The following is a 16,879-nucleotide window of genomic DNA, read 5'->3' as shown; positions in this document are numbered from 1 at the left end:
TTATAGTATGTGTGCACACAGTTTTATTTAGAGTAGCCTGTATGTCTAATTTACAGAATAGCAGCACAATAGATTTGGATTTTACATAATGGCCTGGTTGTTACCGTAGCAGTGGTCTGTCTTGTGATGTCCTTGTGTCTTCAATAAACCTGAACAAAAATCTTTTCATGGTGGTAAAATCTATAAAAAATCCTACAATGTTTCACTTAACTTGAATCTTTTGTATGAAAAATGTCACGCAAAATATCCCTTCAAAATATGTCATTGTTTTATACAACCACTTATCTTATTAGGCATATTTTACATAATCAAATGAATGTGACTGATGTTAATTATCTCTAGAGGCACACGATGAGAACAGAACAAAATCCTGTCAGAACCTTTCTTGTATCATTTACAGTGGTGATGGTAGCGCTAAATAAACCCGGGTTGTGTCTCTGGCAATGTTTCGCAGAGGCAGAGCAGTTGAGTTTTAACATAGATAAAAAGCAGCGGGGTTCTGGCTTTATTTCTGGTCCATGGGACTGACTGTGTGCTATTTTGGCTACATCAAAACCAGGCCGGGAATAGACCCCTCCTGCGACCCAGACGGGCGTGCCCGGCCCTCAGTGACTTCACAGAGGAAAACATTACGACCCAATGCCGTCGCAGTGAGGTCTGCTTATGCAGGTTGTGCAGAGGGCACAGTGAAAGACCATAGCGGTGGTGATGGAGGTCATTTTAGCAGATGGCGTTCGCCTCTTACTCAGTAGCACCCGTTCGGTTAAATGCATGCTAGACTGCGGCTGCCATGGTAGATGCGAAAAAGTACTGTCTAGCCTCTTGTCATATTTAAAATCGCATCTTTTTTAAAGATTATAGTGCTTAGTTCTAAGACATTGTGACATAGAGGTGTTGTTACTCTTTTGTAATGTATGACTTCATATTACAATGTGGGGTTTTTTTTTTGCCCACTCGCCATTAACCTAGAGATTATTAAAAGCATTAATTATAATGTTCCTCGTGCAAACACCTACTGTACATTCCTCCATGTTGCGCTTCATTAGCCTCCCCACTTAGTATAAACGTATTCGGCTGAATAATTGAAAAGCTCCGAGGGGGTAATGTTGCTTGCAGTTGTAGCCATTTAACATTATCAGGGCGTCGACTCCCTGTAATCAAGCTCTATTATATCTCAGTTCACGAGACACTTCAATTAGTCACTTGTACATACCTCACTGAGTAGGATGACAGCGAGCAAAGGACAGTGACAAAGGAGGAAATGATGCGTCAGTCTTACACTGCAATTGTTCCACTCAGGCATGTGTGGTTTGCTTTTTTTTTTGTTCAATTTATGGACATTGATCATAATTCACATCATCCTTCATAGTTATACGATGATGTGTATGCGGTCGGGGTCGTCAGCTACGTATTTCTGAATCCATTTCTGAGGCACAAGCTGTCACTGGAGATGAAATCATTCTTTTTCAGGGAAAGTGGTGAAGACAATGTCATGTTTCATGCCGAGACTTCCGATAGAATTTTACTGCATGGCTCATAAACACATGGTGTAGTCTGTAGTGGCAAATGGTTGCAGTTCTTCTTGATTTCCCACAGAAACATGAACGCACTTGACTGTATCACCATATTCACATTCTTTTTCTTTTTCAACTAATTTTTGACATTTCATGTCTGTATGTTCTCATTCTCTGCTTCAGTCTTTTCTTGAGGTCAGCTGTGTTGTTTACTGTTATTTCTCTTTTTGTGTGTGTGTGTGTGTGTGTGTGTGTGTGTGTGTGTGTGTGTGTGAGTACTTCTCACTGAGGGACCGTTGTGCCCACCTGGCACAGCTGCTGACAGCCCTGCATGTCCACAATATTGACTCTAATCACCCAATTAGTCACTGGGGCACTCTAACGCCACTCTGCAGAAACACTGAAGGGTGATGTTCGGTTCAGTCCACTCGATCAACACAGGACAAGAAAAATATTGTCAGAATTTTAATTGTGATATCCCTTTGTTTGGGAAAGTTTGTCTTACTTTACCTACTGAGAAATAAATGAAAATAGTAAACCATATAGAAATAAAATAATGCTGATGCTAGCTGTTTATATGTGCTGTTTAACTGATTGAATATAAAGTGTACTGATCCCAAGCCTACTACAAGGCATTTAAGCTGTACCTTGGTGGTCGCTGGTTCTCAAGAAAACAAAGGCAGTTCTTAGCTTTTCTTCCACCAAGTCCATCTGTAGTACAGCCAGCAGACTAAATTTAGCTCCAAAACCGTTTTTTTCTGGCCCTCAAATTATGTCAAAATTATCATGTAATATTTTTATGATTAATTTTTAGGGCAGTTCACTGTGCTTCAAGGAGTGTTTTTTACAGAAACAATCACCAGCAGCCAATTTAGAGATCCCAATTTCCATAAGTGTGAATGCGATCATGTTTGTCTAAATGTAAAAGCCTGTGTGACTGGGAACCTGTCCGGGCTGTACCCTGCCCAGTCAATGCTGGGATAGTCCAGACCAAGACACACTGTACAGGAGACAAATGGACGAGTATGAGCAAAACCATTGTTGCTGCTATCTTTTTTTTAATCAATTTTGTCTAATACATTGGAATTTAATGTAAACCTGAAACTTGATTTAGTGGTTCCACATAAACTCTATCAAATGTAAACTGCACAAGACAACACTTGAGTGTAGTCTGAAAGGAAATCGGGGAATGATGCTGGTGAACTGTGGATGAGCCACAGCAATTCTTCCATATGCTACCCGCCCCACTGGTGGTCCTGTGGTTTCACACTCAGTTTGAGTCCAGGTTTATCACTGCCAACATCAATAGAGATGGCCACCCAAATGCAAGGTAATTACGAGGGCCAGCGGGGATCTGGGAGTGCTGACAACACCGTTGTTGTTTAGAAGAACTGCTTCCTTTCCCGCCTGTCAAGCAGTGAGGGGAATGAGGGGCCAAGGCCAAGTCCTGCAACCCAAGGCTCCACATGTTAATTACATTTTAGATAGTAAGTCATCTTCCGTCTCTTTTCCTGCCTTAGTTTAAAGGTGCCCTGACGAGTTTTCTTGTAAACAAACAAAAGTTATGTTTACATTCAGTGTTTCTCACCAAAACACTGTGTGTATCCTTGATGTCTAACATTTTTTTTTTTTTTCAAATACAGATTCAAAGGTGCTTTATTGGCATGAAAGTTTCAAAACACAACGTTGCTGAAATTTGAAATTACAGAATTGAATAGTTTGAAGTAAATGTTCCTTATTTCATTGAATGATTTACATTTTAGGAGGAAGTGAATCTCTGTCTCAACCTTACCTGTCCAACAGTAACCACATGTTCTGTTTTCTTTTGGTTGCCATGATTTTTTTGTTGTTTTTTTGTTTTGTTTTAGTTTTTCCTTGTTTGATTGTCAGTTTGCGATCACTGAGCCTGTACTTGGTCAGGATCTGCCCCTGTTTTCTATTTCAGACAGTTAAGAGAGATTCTGCCGATTCATTATCTCTCTTTAGGGACAGATAAAGCTCTAATCTACTCTGGCTTTTAGTTTCTTCTTTTCAGTGTTTCAGATAGGTTTCTTTATATTGTGTTATAATACGGTTTACCCTGATTAGTGTTTGGAAGCCAGTGTTGTTGAGAGACTGGTCAGTGTGTGTTTGAGAGGGGGCAGTTAGTCTCAGTACCAGCTGACAGGGGACTCTTTTCTGGGTTCAGCTCTTGGGTTTGGAGGGGTTTGGCATGGAGGGTATGTAAGGGGCTGGATTTAAGGTGCTTAAAAAAAATTGACTGCTCCCTTTGTAGGTGTAAAGTGAATTTGCAGAATTCTGCATGTAGAGATTCTGTTGGGCTTTTGTCCCAACAGGTATAGCTATGATGACGGAGCGGATCCCATACTTCGCTACCATATAGCACATTGGGCAGGAGATTTTTAATTGGAATATGGAAGTTATAAGATTTTCTCTTAATTGCATTTAGTGCTCTTAGAGCCGTTTCTTTTGGTGCATTCATTGCCAAATGTTTTGAGTAAAAATTTTTAAATCCAGTATTGTTAACATCCATGTTCACCTCGTTTATTGGAGCGTAACCGCAACCAACTCTCAATCAGCAGAGTAATGCGAAACCAAGGGCAGGATGTAAAATGTGCTACCCGTGCGCTCACATGCATGCGTGGGCATCCTCGTTTGCGTATAAAATACAAACAAAACGGGGACCCACTCGTAAAAACATTTCTTCATAGCACTGCTAGTGGTCGAAAAAAACTCCTAAGGGGTACCTTTGCTGTAGTTTAGATATACATAGTGATGTGTGAAATGGGATTGGCTCTTGGAACAGCCTGATACCAATAGGGGAAAAGTTGTATACCTTTTCCACTATTATGTTTATCTTTTGCTCTTGTAGGCTTGCACTGAGCCTGTAAAAGCAAACCAGGACATGTACTTGTCACTTTGAAACCCCCCCCCCCACGAATCTTAAAGGATTCACCCATTCAGAGAGCTGCCAGACATTTGGTAGAGCTCAGAGGAGCCTTTACATTGAACTGAGGAGTTCACATAGAGGAGCAGCAACTGCAGGGGCATTTTTGCAAAAGGTTTCAGCTATACCCTGCTTGTCACTGTAGATCAGATAACATTGCTCACGCTTGTTAAATGAGTGGAACCAGAGTAAAAACTGCAGACTTTCTGAGATATTGATGGAGAAAAGAGAAAGCTCTGGATGAGACTGAATCTGCCTTACAGTGTTAGAGGAGGGGGGGGGGCTTGACTTGTCCTCGCATATGTTATGGGTGTCAAGAGGACAAAATTCTTGTAAATTAAAGTGTTGCTATCGCTGCTTCGAGGAGTATTCTCTGTAGTTTAGTGGTGTGTAAATGTTAAATTCGGCTGCCTCAGGAGAAGACTTTGAACAGAGTGGGAAGAGACAGTCACAGTGAGAGACAGAGACAGAGAGGGGCATGAAACTAATGAAATGAGAAATGGGGAAAAAAAAAGAGTCAGAAGAGTCTCAACATGACCCAAATACAGTTGCTCTTATAATTGTACACCATCTGATTAACTTGACAATTCTGAATTCCCATGTACTCACTTGAAAGAAATAGGGATCGTTTGTTTAGTAAACCTGCTCCTGACCTGGTTTGACTCCCATTTGTTCTGCCCCGTGTAAGCAAAGATCCTCTTTCATCTTCATCTCCACTCCACTGTCAGCTCAGAGGCTTGAAGCAGGCAGAAAGATGTTGATTGTACTGTATGTAACCTGCATGCTTCGTGCTCCTTCTCTGCCTGTTGGAGCTCAGGCTTTTTTTTCCGGTTGAGTCCTACCCTCCCCCAGTTGAGTGGCAGACAATCTTACCTGGGATACCTCCTGAGTAATAAGTGAGTGTTCCTTTCGTTGTGGCGTACTTGCTTGTGTGTGTGTGTGTGTGTGTGTGTGTGTGTGTGTGTGTGTGTGTGTGTGTGTGTGCTTAACGTAGCTCTGGGCTACCTGTAACATTACACTCACATGAGGGTGTGGACGAGGCCCACAGGCCGCCGAATAGCCTGCCTCACATCTCCTTAAGGGTTTGTTTCAGGGCCTGCAGCCTGACGTATTGATTGGTACTACTATCATCACATTTTCTGCAGCTCGTACTACTCCTAGCAGACAGCTGTAACCTTACCAAGCAGCTAAATCTGTCATCAGAGGTAAGGCTTCAGAGCAAAGGTGCAGGAAGAGGAAGGATTGGCATAAGATTTTGGCGAGTGAGCCTCTCTGAGACTGTTTTTCGGAAAAATTAAGCATGTTTGGTAAGGTGATGGGTCATTTATTATACATAGATCTTTTTTAGCTTTTGTTTTGTCCTGTGTGCAGTAATATATGTGTAGGATAGTCTTATATAAAAAATGCCGCAAGTGTTACGAAGCTGAGTCACAGCCAAGACATTCATATGACACATTCTGAATCATCAGTTTAATCTGAAAACACCAAAACCCCTGTTATGGATAATGTAAGAGTATGCTCAAACCACATTTATTTACTACATTGGACTTATTTTGGATGATAAAGTGATTTAGAATTTAAGCAGTTCTTTGCAGATACTGTCCTACGTTTGGTGTAGAGGGGTGGACACGAACGGGCGACACGAATGGTATGGAAATCCAATAAATTCCTGTTATGCAAATCTACTTTGTTGCGACTATACACATAATATGTAGTGATGTCCTCTACTGTCTTATGCATGGGGATTTAGCCTCCCAGCAAATAGGAAAATGTGATCACTCAGTAATACGTTGGACAACAATGACCTGTGCTTATTCCTGTGTGGGCTGGGCAAGTGATTTTCTCCATCGTGTGTGAATGTTCTAGAAAAAAATCTGCAGCATTTGAGAGCTTTTCACCTAACTGCCTTTTCACCTAACACTACTATGTCACATGAGCAATGGGATAGTTAGGCTAATTTCTGCAGGACGTGCTTTATGATGTTGGAACAAGCTGTCATAGCGAGGAAGATAATAGGACAGAGAGTTCTGATGCCATCTTTAAAATGAGGTAATGTCCCTTGCTTTTGAAAACTTTGCTTTCAAGCCTACATCTGGCTGCAGAGTTTTTGTCCTACTGAATGAGCAAAATCTGTTAACAAGCAGACTCAGTGAGGCAAATGCTAAGCGAAGCAACACCCACAGCTTGAATGGGCAGCTCTCTGTCATAGAGGGATAAAGAGAAATGAGGGGCGATGGAGATGGAAAGCAAACAAAGGGGGGACATCGGGAGGGAGAGCAGGAGCTAGAGAGAAGAAAGCATTTGTGCTCGCCTCGGAATAAAAACAGTGAGGAGACCGCGCGCATGTATGTGAGAAAGAGGGAGAGAGGAAAAGAGGGAGGGTAGGACAGAGAGGGAGGATAGAGGGAGGGCTGCTCTTAGCATCATCTGACAGGAGAGAGGCTGATCTCCGACAGCAGGTGCTGGAATATAGAGAGAGACTTAGTCAGATACACAGAGCGAGCGATACATTCGGGAGCACCAAATTGTTGAGAAGAGATTTTAGCTGCAAGTGAGGCAGCACTTCAGACAGGTAAGCATGGATAGAGATGATGGGAGTCCATTGCGCTTGTAACTGCTGAAAGGTAGATAAATTGACAGGGAAGGAGCTAAAGTCAATACCAGATAAGACAGAGGAACAAAAATATCATACAAGCAGTTATAGAAGGGTTTGCCTCTTGTGTACCTCTGTGTCCAGCTCTGGCTAATCTGTCCTGATCTCTTCATCCTCCACTTTAAACTTTCTCTCTGTGTGTCTCAGTCTTCCAGGAAGTGGCTGACTGGCATCTCGAGTAAATGACTCTGCTTTCATTGTGCATTAGCTGCTGTAGTTGATTAGATTAGTTGCTGTCTACTAAGTGGACCTGCAAAGCTTAGGGGTTTATGTGTACTTGTCTCTTTCAGACTCTCTCTCTCTCTCTCTCTCTCTCTCTCTCTCTCTCTGTGTGTGTGTGTGTGTGTGTGTGTGTGTGTGTGTGTGTGTGTGTGTGTGTGTGTGTGTGTGTGTGTGTGTGTGTGTGTGTGTGTGTGTGTGTGTGTGTCTTTCAGTGTGTGTGTGTGGTGCTGGTGGAAGAAAAGATGCAGCCAAGCAAGACATTACCCTTAAAGAAAAAAAAATGATTCAAATATTATTTTTTTGTTCAGTATTTATGAATCTTAGGAACCCAGGCCCATAGCAGGAATTTAATCTATAATAGCACTGAAAGGAAAAACCTGGAGCTGCTGCAGTGAAGGTGAATTGGAAAAAAACCATTCTGGTTTCATATGTAGATGCTTTGAGCTTTCACATTCAATTGAGCTTCATTTGACTTACATCAACAATTATCAAGTAGAAAATGTGCCAGAATGTTTGCAAAGTTTGTGCTTTGGCAGAGCCAGTTTCATTTTCAGTCTTATTGGAGCAACTCCAGGATCTGTCTTTTGATGACATCAAGGGAGGAACTGAATGACGATGGTGGTGGTGGTGATGACGACGATGATGATGATGATGATGACCCCGTATAGTATTAGCAAAACACAATTACAGCTTTACACCCAGTAAAATGGGTGTAAGCAAAACTAGAAAAATAAGTCATTTTTGACAGACTCCCAATTACAAAGGGCCATTTCCTCGTTTCAGATCAGAAGTAAGAACACACAGGCTTCAATCATGCTGACAGATTAAGACAGATCTCTCCACAGTCTTCAGATTAACCTTGACATCAAAGTATTGACTGGTGGTTTACAGGGTAAAAGGTATTTTGCACCAGACTTGCAGAATTTTGTTGTTCTTTGATATATAAAGCCCTGTTTCAATAAAAGAATCGTCCTGCGCAGATCGTGCAGTTGCAGATTTTATATGTTCAGACCTATAATTACAGAATCACTGACCTACCTGACTTTGATAGATAGAGCACCATTTTGATCTATCTATCTATTTTCAATTAGATAAGTCTAAAGTTTGTTCCACTTCTTGTTGCCTACAGGAATTATTGCTCATTTGGGCCATAGTTACAAAGTTATTGATAGCACTTCTGATCTTTTTATTAATGTAAGATGCCCCAAGGTCTTCTCGGTGACGGAGACTTGTGTGCTAAAGCCCATGTGGTAAGCTTTAATGGAGAAAGTTACTCGACCATTAATAGACAAGGGTACTCTACAATAGCAGCACTCAATCCGATAATATCTGACTCTCCCTGCAGTGCCCTGTGGCTCTCTTTTGTTTGCCAAAGAAACCACTGTATCTGTTGAGCGGGCACACATGCAATAGTCACGTTCACCCCATGTTTAGCCTGAGGTCAAGAGTGTTTACTAGAAGAACCGTTTTAGATTTTTGCAGATGGGCCCCTGAGACGACCCTTTGGATTAATCTCAGACTTCTTTACCTTTCATGACATGTTTTTTTCTTTTTCACTATTTCATTTATTTGGTTTTATAACACACCTTGCTCTGTTTTTTCTGCTGCAGTGATAAATATCATACTACCCATACTCATAATACTAACACAGGCTGGTAGGCCTGACTTTCAGCTGACTGTGGTTACTCTTCTTAGACTTTGCAGGGCTAACCACAACTGATAACGATAAATTAACTGTACACTAATTTTTGTGGTGAAAAGTCAATGCAATTATCGTCACCCCAGATAGGTAGGTATACATTATAATCAGCTTATCTAGGTCATACATGAAGGTCATGCCACTATGTCTATATTATGTATATATAAAACAGTTCAAATAATCAGTTTATCTTTAAAGATATACCTATCAAACACGACAATCAAAACATTACTATTATGATATGTTGAATGATAAAAACACAGTATACCCACCTCTTAAAATGTACCTGCAATTTTTCTATGGCCAGTTGATACATTGTCCCTTAATATGTAAAATAATGGTTCCACTGTTTTGCTGTATCTCACCTGCCTAGACCCTCTCCACTCTGCCCTCTCACTGACTACACTGAGCCCACTACGGACCCATCCCACTCCAATTTATGTTTTCGAGTGAAGTTTTTTTGGAGCATTCAGTGCCGCCCAGCTCATTTGTATTTGCAGGTGCTGCAAAGCCTGAGCCATGATTGGACTGCAGAGAGGCGGAGTTCTTATCAGAGCTCATAACCCAGCAGTGTGTGGAGGAAGTTGCTGGCAGCAACCCACGGGATTAATTGGTGGATCTTGTTTCAGAGTGCTTTGTGTCCATTTTAGAAAGCTTCGTGCTGCCAGGAAATATCATGACAACATATGGTTCGAAATCGTAAGCCCTCAAGCAAAGGGTGAATAGTTATTTTGGAGGTTTGCTCACTGGTCTACTGACATAAATGGCACAGTTAACCAATGTTTCCCGGGTAGTGTAAATTGTTTACCTTGGTGCTTCCTGCAAGCAGTTTAGAATATGCTATTTTGAGTCACCTCTCATGATTAGCAGCGTGTTGAAAATGAGAGCATGTAAATAATGTGTAAACTTAAATAATTTACAACTTAGTCTTGTAATTTTGTTTAACAAATAATGTACTGTTTTTAACAGTCTTATGTTTGCAGAGAGATTTTTTAAATTAAATGAGATTAATATCTATTATGTTTTTTAAATCAGTCTCCTTACACATTATAGTTGCCTAATACCTTTCATCAGTGTCATGTATGGCAATATACGTATGTTCAATGTATTATTCAGCAAAGGAGAAAATAAATGTTCGACTGGAGCTCCTCATTTCAAAAATTAACCTGTCACTCTCCTTAAAACTGTATTTTTCTTTTGAGATGACTTATGAGTCTGGTAATAGTACCTATAACGTTCTCAAATTTTATGCCATTGTAACATTCATTCAATATTGTAATTTTTTTTTTTGTCTTTTTAAATGGAACATCTAACAGTGATCCAGGGAAGAGGTAATGTTGCTAGGTGACGCACGTATTTATACAACTGTGGCTTGAACCAGAGATCAGCCTCAGTATGGAAAGAACAGGAAGAAGGAGAGAATACCTGTAAGATGAATGTATAGTTAGCAAAAAATAAACCACAGATGTTTGTGGTAGTAGCCACACACTCAGCCCATAAAAGCGGATGATCACAGATCTTTTATTAACACCGGCACAAGCAAAGTGTGTCATAAAAAAGAAGTAACACAGCGTGATATATATATATATTTCTCTGTTGGCTCTCTACATCCACGAATTGCAAATAATTAATCATATTATGATTATGTGTGAGCAGCTTGGCAATAGGCAGCCTAACTGCCATTGTTTAAACTGGCTAGAGAAGTGTTGCCTGGGATCCGGCCGAGGCGACACAGTGACCCTGGCCACCTGGCTTCTGCCTTGCACGGGCTTGACCTGTGGCAGTCACCAGGTCCAGAACTCATTAGGACACCCTGCAGTATTTCGACTTAATAGAATAGTTGGTTCTTTATATAACCCTAGTTCATCACATGTAAGGAATGAGAATGAATCACCTGACAGAAAATTAATCAGCAACTATTATGATTTCACTTAATAGTTTAAGGAATTTTTAAAGAAAAAATGGAAAAGAATCTCTAGTATATATTATATATCTATATATCTATCTAGTAAACTGAATATCTTTGGGTTTTGGGACTGTTGTTCAGCGAGAAACTGAAATGGCAATTTTTTATAGATTAAACAATTACTCATAAATTATGAAAACAATCATTAGTTACAGTACTTAATAGTAGCACAGTAGGCCTTTACAGACATTCGGTCTTGTCAAACACATATTAGTTGCTGTATTGATGTGAGTAATAGCATTAAAATTCATTGGTCATTCCAAAATGAGAGAAAAAGAAGCAAAACATACAGGAATACACATAATACAACAGGTTAAGTATTTTGGAAATTGTAGTCTTTATTTTGAAGCACAAGGGGCTTGAAGCCCCGTGTAAGCTATAAAGAGCAGAGTATTTTTTATCACTGTTGGAGTACTTATATATTGAATGATACAACAGAATTTGTAGCAGCATTCTGTCTGTAAGATAACTTCTTTTAATCTACATTATAAAAATGTAACAAACAATGCACCTAATTGCACCTAGTGAGATGAATGATGGAACAGATGCATATATTTCTATAACCTTCCGCAGAACCATTTGTCCAGACTGTACAGTTCATACTTTCGTCACGCTCTTTGCATGCTAACAATATTTCTAATGCACCAGTGCCACACGGCTCCTTTGCAGCAATTGATGAATTACTGAATATTCCTATTTGATTTTAGACTTAATAAATCCATATCTTACAGTATCATCATGTCGTATGTCAGGATGATGACATTTGATAATGTGTGCTCGCTGTGCTAGTCAGAATATGCCAGCCTGAAATCCTTCCCTGAGTCAAACTTAACATTTATCCCTTTACCCGATGTATTTCTGTTATCTGCCTTGTAAATCATTGCGATGAGGGCATAAGCACACACACACACACACACACACACACACACACACACAAAGACACACAACCACAAAAAAATGATTCATCTTCTGTGATGAGACCCGCCAAGCATTGCCATTGGTAGTAAAAGTGGCAGCTGTCAGGCAGCTGCCATCTTTCTGTTTATTGAGTCTTTTTTTAAATCAATATTGATTTGCACCTTTGTGCTTTGCCTTTCATTGTGGACATGAGTAGTCCCATATGGGCAATTTGGGTTAGCAGCCTGCATGCTGAAGGAGCAGGTTACTTACACCTACTGTACGAAGATTAAAACCGAAATAAAGATTAAAAAATTTCAATAGAGTGTGGAATATATGCAGATGTAATCATTACATATTGTAATAATAACTGTGTTTCACAAATTTGGGATTCAGATTTATTATTGTTATTTGACCTTGCTACTTTAATTGTTCCCATGGGACAGCTAAACATGTTGTCACCACAGCCTATAGGCAGATTTCTGACTGAAAAAGCGCAGTAAGCTGCTTCTTTGAAGGCAGATTTTAAAGCATAATTCTTGGCTTGGAACTGCGTTTGACATCATATTTTCTTTGTGTTTTTGCGCAACAAAGTTCACACTCTTGAGAAACCGCGGTTCCGAGAAGCTGAGGATCCTGCAGAAAGAACTGACAGCCTCATTCACAAATTTTCCTGGATTCAGCACAGATCGGAGGCAACAAAGAGCAGTGTTCCTGCTATGTTACAAATAGATTTCCTAACCCCAACTCCCGGTCAGCAGGCTGTTGTCAAAAAAGTGCAGCTCTGTTTACTCAGACTTACAGATTCTCCCCAGCTATAATAGGTAAGGTGTCTAAAGATAAAAAGAGCTGCAATATCTACTAATCCTGCAGGAGAAAGACCACACTGTAAATGATCTTATTAACGTCTCTACCTTTAAACCACTGTGTGTTGTGTGACAAGATGGCGGAAATTAGGAAATATGTGAGTGTGAGAGTTTCCACCAATTTGTACTCCATTCTCAGCAAAGGGATCAGATTGCGCCATTGTTCCGTGTTTCTTTTGCTCCTAAGCAGTATTTAGGAAAGCCCTCTGCTGCAGATTTGTGAACAGGATGCACGCACAGACGGGCTGCCAGTTCTAGCAACTGACTGCTGTGTGAGACCAGGTGTGAAGTAACACGCTGCGACCAGAATCCCGGTCATACTGGTAATTTACTCCAGTCACACAGTGAAGAGAGGAGGCCGAGGGGAACAGGGAAAGGGAGGCGAGGGCAGCAGGTTAAGAGATGAAAGCTGAGGGTCCTTTCTTCCTCTGCTTTGTATCAATTTTTGCTTTGTTCTCCCTGGTTTTTTACATTTTCCCTCTTCCTCTGTGTGCAGTTCTCCTGATCCGCTGTTTCACAGTCTCGCCTCCAATCACGCTCAACTCACCATAGCTGGTGTGAGGGCAGAAACGGCAGGGAAGCTACACACAAAGGACAGGAAGTTTTTGTTTTATTTCTGACTGAAGAAATACTCTCAGGACAGTGGCGAAATACTTGCACCCTTCTCATTGTAGTAAGTGTTGAACTATCCTCATCAATGGGATGAGTCAGTTGTGTTGCAGACATTTTCCTGTTCTCTTATTTCTTACAGAAACTCAGCTCAAGGCTAGCCATAACCTCTCTCTCCCTCTCTCTCTCTCTCTCTCTCTCTCACCCCACCCCTCCATCCTCTCTGACTCACAGGAAACAAGATGGAAGGATTCCTCGTATTTCTGATGAAGTAGAGCCCTCACAAGCACACTCCCACCCTCCATTTCCTCTTCCTTCACTTTCAAAGGTAACGCATGACTTCGACCTGCTGCTGGTCTCTTCTCTATTCAGGTGTGCGTTGCTGGAAACTGACGCAGTGCCGAGAACCTGATCTGACAAATCTTAAACTGAGCTTACAAAAGAAGACATGTCAAAGAAAATCTTCATATGGGCACTTGACTATTGAAAAACTGCCACTATATACTTTAATAACATCAGTAATGGCTGCGTTCCATTTAGGTGTCCACGTTCCAGGGCTCTGGGATTGTACAGGGCTGGTGTCTAGCATGGCTTACTGATTCACTTGAATAAAAAAGAGCCATCATTAATTACTAATGTTGTTAGTTGCACCTGTGCATTTCCTCTTTTGACAGGTCAAAATATCTGCTGTGAAAAAGGTCTGTTTGAGGGTATATGCCTAATGGAGGATGATGTAGACAAAAGTGGATTGCAGTTATTCCCACCCCATATCTTGAGTTGTTTATTTCAAGTCAGATGATATTCTATACTTTTCTTATTGTCAACAAATCTCTATTATGATTTTAAAAGACCAAAACCGACAATTAAGTTATTTTACTGACAAGTATTGCCTGTCTAACCAAAGCCTCGCACATCTGGCCCATAGACCACAATTGTTGTCCAAAAACTATTAGGAAGGGTTAGAGGCACATCGTCGCTGAACAAATAATGAAGGAACACGGCACTGTAGTTCATTTTGAGTCGGTCACACATACTTTGTCCTAATATGTGTTAATTTGTGGCAGAAGGTGGTCCTCATTGCTCTATTTAAAACGACAGTGTGCAGCTGTTTTAGAAAATTACTTTCCCTTATTAAAAAAAATGAAAGTATTTATTTTTGGCCCATTTTAAAAATTCATATCTTCAGCAGGAACAAGTGCCACAGACAGGGTGCCTGTAAGGGAATCAGGAAGGACTGAAGATAGACTAACACATTCTTCTGTTTGGTCTTTTAATGATATTTGTCGACCAGTAAGAAAAATATAGAGTAATGTCAGCCTTATGCTATAAAGCAATAGGACAGATCAGTATTTGGCTTTGGGGATTGCATGATTCCAGTATGTGGAGTCACCATTGGCACTGAAACAGTGTTACCAGTCCATCACTACCATCACAGCATCTGTGCATTTTAATTCCTCATTGGGGTCCTCCCTCCTTTTCGCTCATCAAATCCTTTAGCTGTTACACCAAGGTGAAAGGTGCCTCCTCCCCCGCTAGCATAGTTGGCAGGCTGTTGTGGTGCTTGACAGAAGAGACTGTGCCTTCTGTCAAGGGCTTCTGTTACAAATATAGATCTGCAGCAGCTGCTCCTCTCTAATACATACCATAGGAGGCATACTGGTATTGTTTTTGTCACACATGTACTTGTAATACAGTTTGCAAGGGATTAATAATATGAAGCTTTATATGGAGCTTGCAAAGAGTAGACTTGCGGGAATACATTTGTTTTTGTTTTTAAATGCTGTGTTCATGTCTTCGTGTTTTCATTTACATATTTGTATATGTAAACTTGTAGACCCAATTATTTTATGATGTTACAAGTTATATGGAAGCCAGTGAGATTTCTGGCAAACTTTATGTGGCAATTGCCAAAATGGATTGCATGTGTCTAAAGTGACAGGTAGTTGTAACATCTACAGTACTTATATAGGGTTATTGGTTGCCGGCAGTAGGGTTTTTAAAGCCAAGAGCTTAAAGGGGACCTATTATGCTTATTCTTATTTTCTGTCATTTATATAATGTTACAACCTTGTTGATATTAAACATGGCCAAAGTTTCAAATAATGGGGTAAACGTATGTAAATGTAATCCCTGTGAGACAAAAGCTCAGGTGTCAGACTGTTCTGAACCCAGTCTACTTCATAGTATTATAGACATATATTGTACCCCAGCATAAATATAACCGATGGTGCAGATTTACTATATGTTCTTCTGTCAACAGCAGAATAACATTTTACTAGCAACTTAAATTTCTGTATTTCCTGATGGCAGACATTTTCCACTTTAGTAGGCATTCTAGTCCGAGAGACATCCTGCTGTAATCTTACGGATTGTCATGGTCTACACGCTCATATTATGGACTCTGGCTCAAAAATGTACTGATGAATTTGGGAAGTTTCCATTTCCAATCAATTATGTTCTGTTGCTTAGTTTTAGTTACTAGTTACTTAGTTTTACAGTTTGCTTTCAGAACCTCCACACTGATAAGAGGATGAGGCGGTGCTCACAAGTGCTGGATGCGCTACCCCTCGGCAGGCTTCCGGATCTTTAGCCAATCAGAAGAAAGAGGGCTTTTAAGGAGGCCTCTTAAGGAGGCCTGAGCTAATATTGCCTGTTTCAATCAGAGGCTCAACTGAGGGGTTGCATAATAGGCAATTTGAGATAAATAAGGACTTTTTTTTAACTGCTAATCATGCAAAGCCACTTTTGTGGAGTCTCAGAATAACGATATAGAGCTGGAAATTACGGAAAGACATCAACATTTTATAGTTTTATTGCTGTAGAAATTGCCAGTGGTTGAAGTTAAAAGCCATTTCAATAATTAAGCCAAGTGTTTCTGAATAGAACAGAGCTGATGCAAGGACTAAAGGCAGATTCACGTAGTGGAGTTTCAATCAGAGAAAAGCCAAGAGTACTTCAGAATACTTCAGATGATCATTATCTTTTCATTCAATGCATACTAATACACTCATATTGGCCTATAAGTTGCACATAGATGAAGCTACATAGATCTATGTCTTAAATCTTCTTAGTGTGGGGGTTTTACTTGGCACTCATGCGAGTCACATCTTGCTTCAGTGTGTTATAATCATATGATCTGAGCTGATAGTCCAATGGTTTTTACATTGTTATCTCCGGGTTTAACTACAATACAGGAGTCCCTTTTCAAACAATTTCAGATATTCGTCCATGTATGAGGATCCATACATGTGCTTCGTGCTTCAAAGTGAAGTATTATAAATTGCCTCAGGATCAGTTGCGTCTGAATACTACACGATTGAAAAAGAAAATAATCTGAGGGTGCATAGTTAGAAGGAAAAGTGGGTTTACCAGACCTCTATAGCCCACTCCTCATCTCTGCTTGATGCTAGAAACTTAAGGCTACTAGCAGAACATACCAACATCTCAGAGTGATCTGTCAGCAGTCAAGTTACATTGTGGATAATTTAGATGCCAGGTTTTGACAA

At 40.4% G+C, this 16,879-nt stretch overlaps 1 protein-coding gene across 12 annotated transcripts in view; it reads left to right on the top strand.

The window, feature by feature from the left end:
• rap1gapb (RAP1 GTPase activating protein b) overlaps positions 1–16,879 on the top strand; it is an 86,409-nt gene that overhangs the window by 43,720 nt on the left and 25,810 nt on the right. For 5 of the 12 annotated variants that reach the window (XM_040116094.1, XM_040116098.1, XM_040116097.1 and 2 more), the window contains one exon: positions 13,608–13,701. The exons of 4 other annotated variants lie outside the window; for them this stretch is intronic. The gene's annotated coding sequence lies outside the window, so the exon portion shown is untranslated. Of the gene's footprint in view, positions 1–13,260; positions 13,438–13,607; positions 13,702–16,879 lie in introns of all 12 variants that reach the window. 3 more of the 12 variants (XM_040116091.1, XM_040116092.1, XM_040116090.1) reach the window with 1 other exon arrangement.

This window comes from Xiphias gladius, chromosome 21 (assembly GCF_016859285.1).
Source record: "Xiphias gladius isolate SHS-SW01 ecotype Sanya breed wild chromosome 21, ASM1685928v1, whole genome shotgun sequence".
NCBI classification, from domain to species: Eukaryota; Metazoa; Chordata; class Actinopteri; order Istiophoriformes; family Xiphiidae; genus Xiphias; species Xiphias gladius.
Note: the sequence above shows the minus strand (reverse complement) of the source record. Positions and strands in the feature narration are given on the sequence as shown.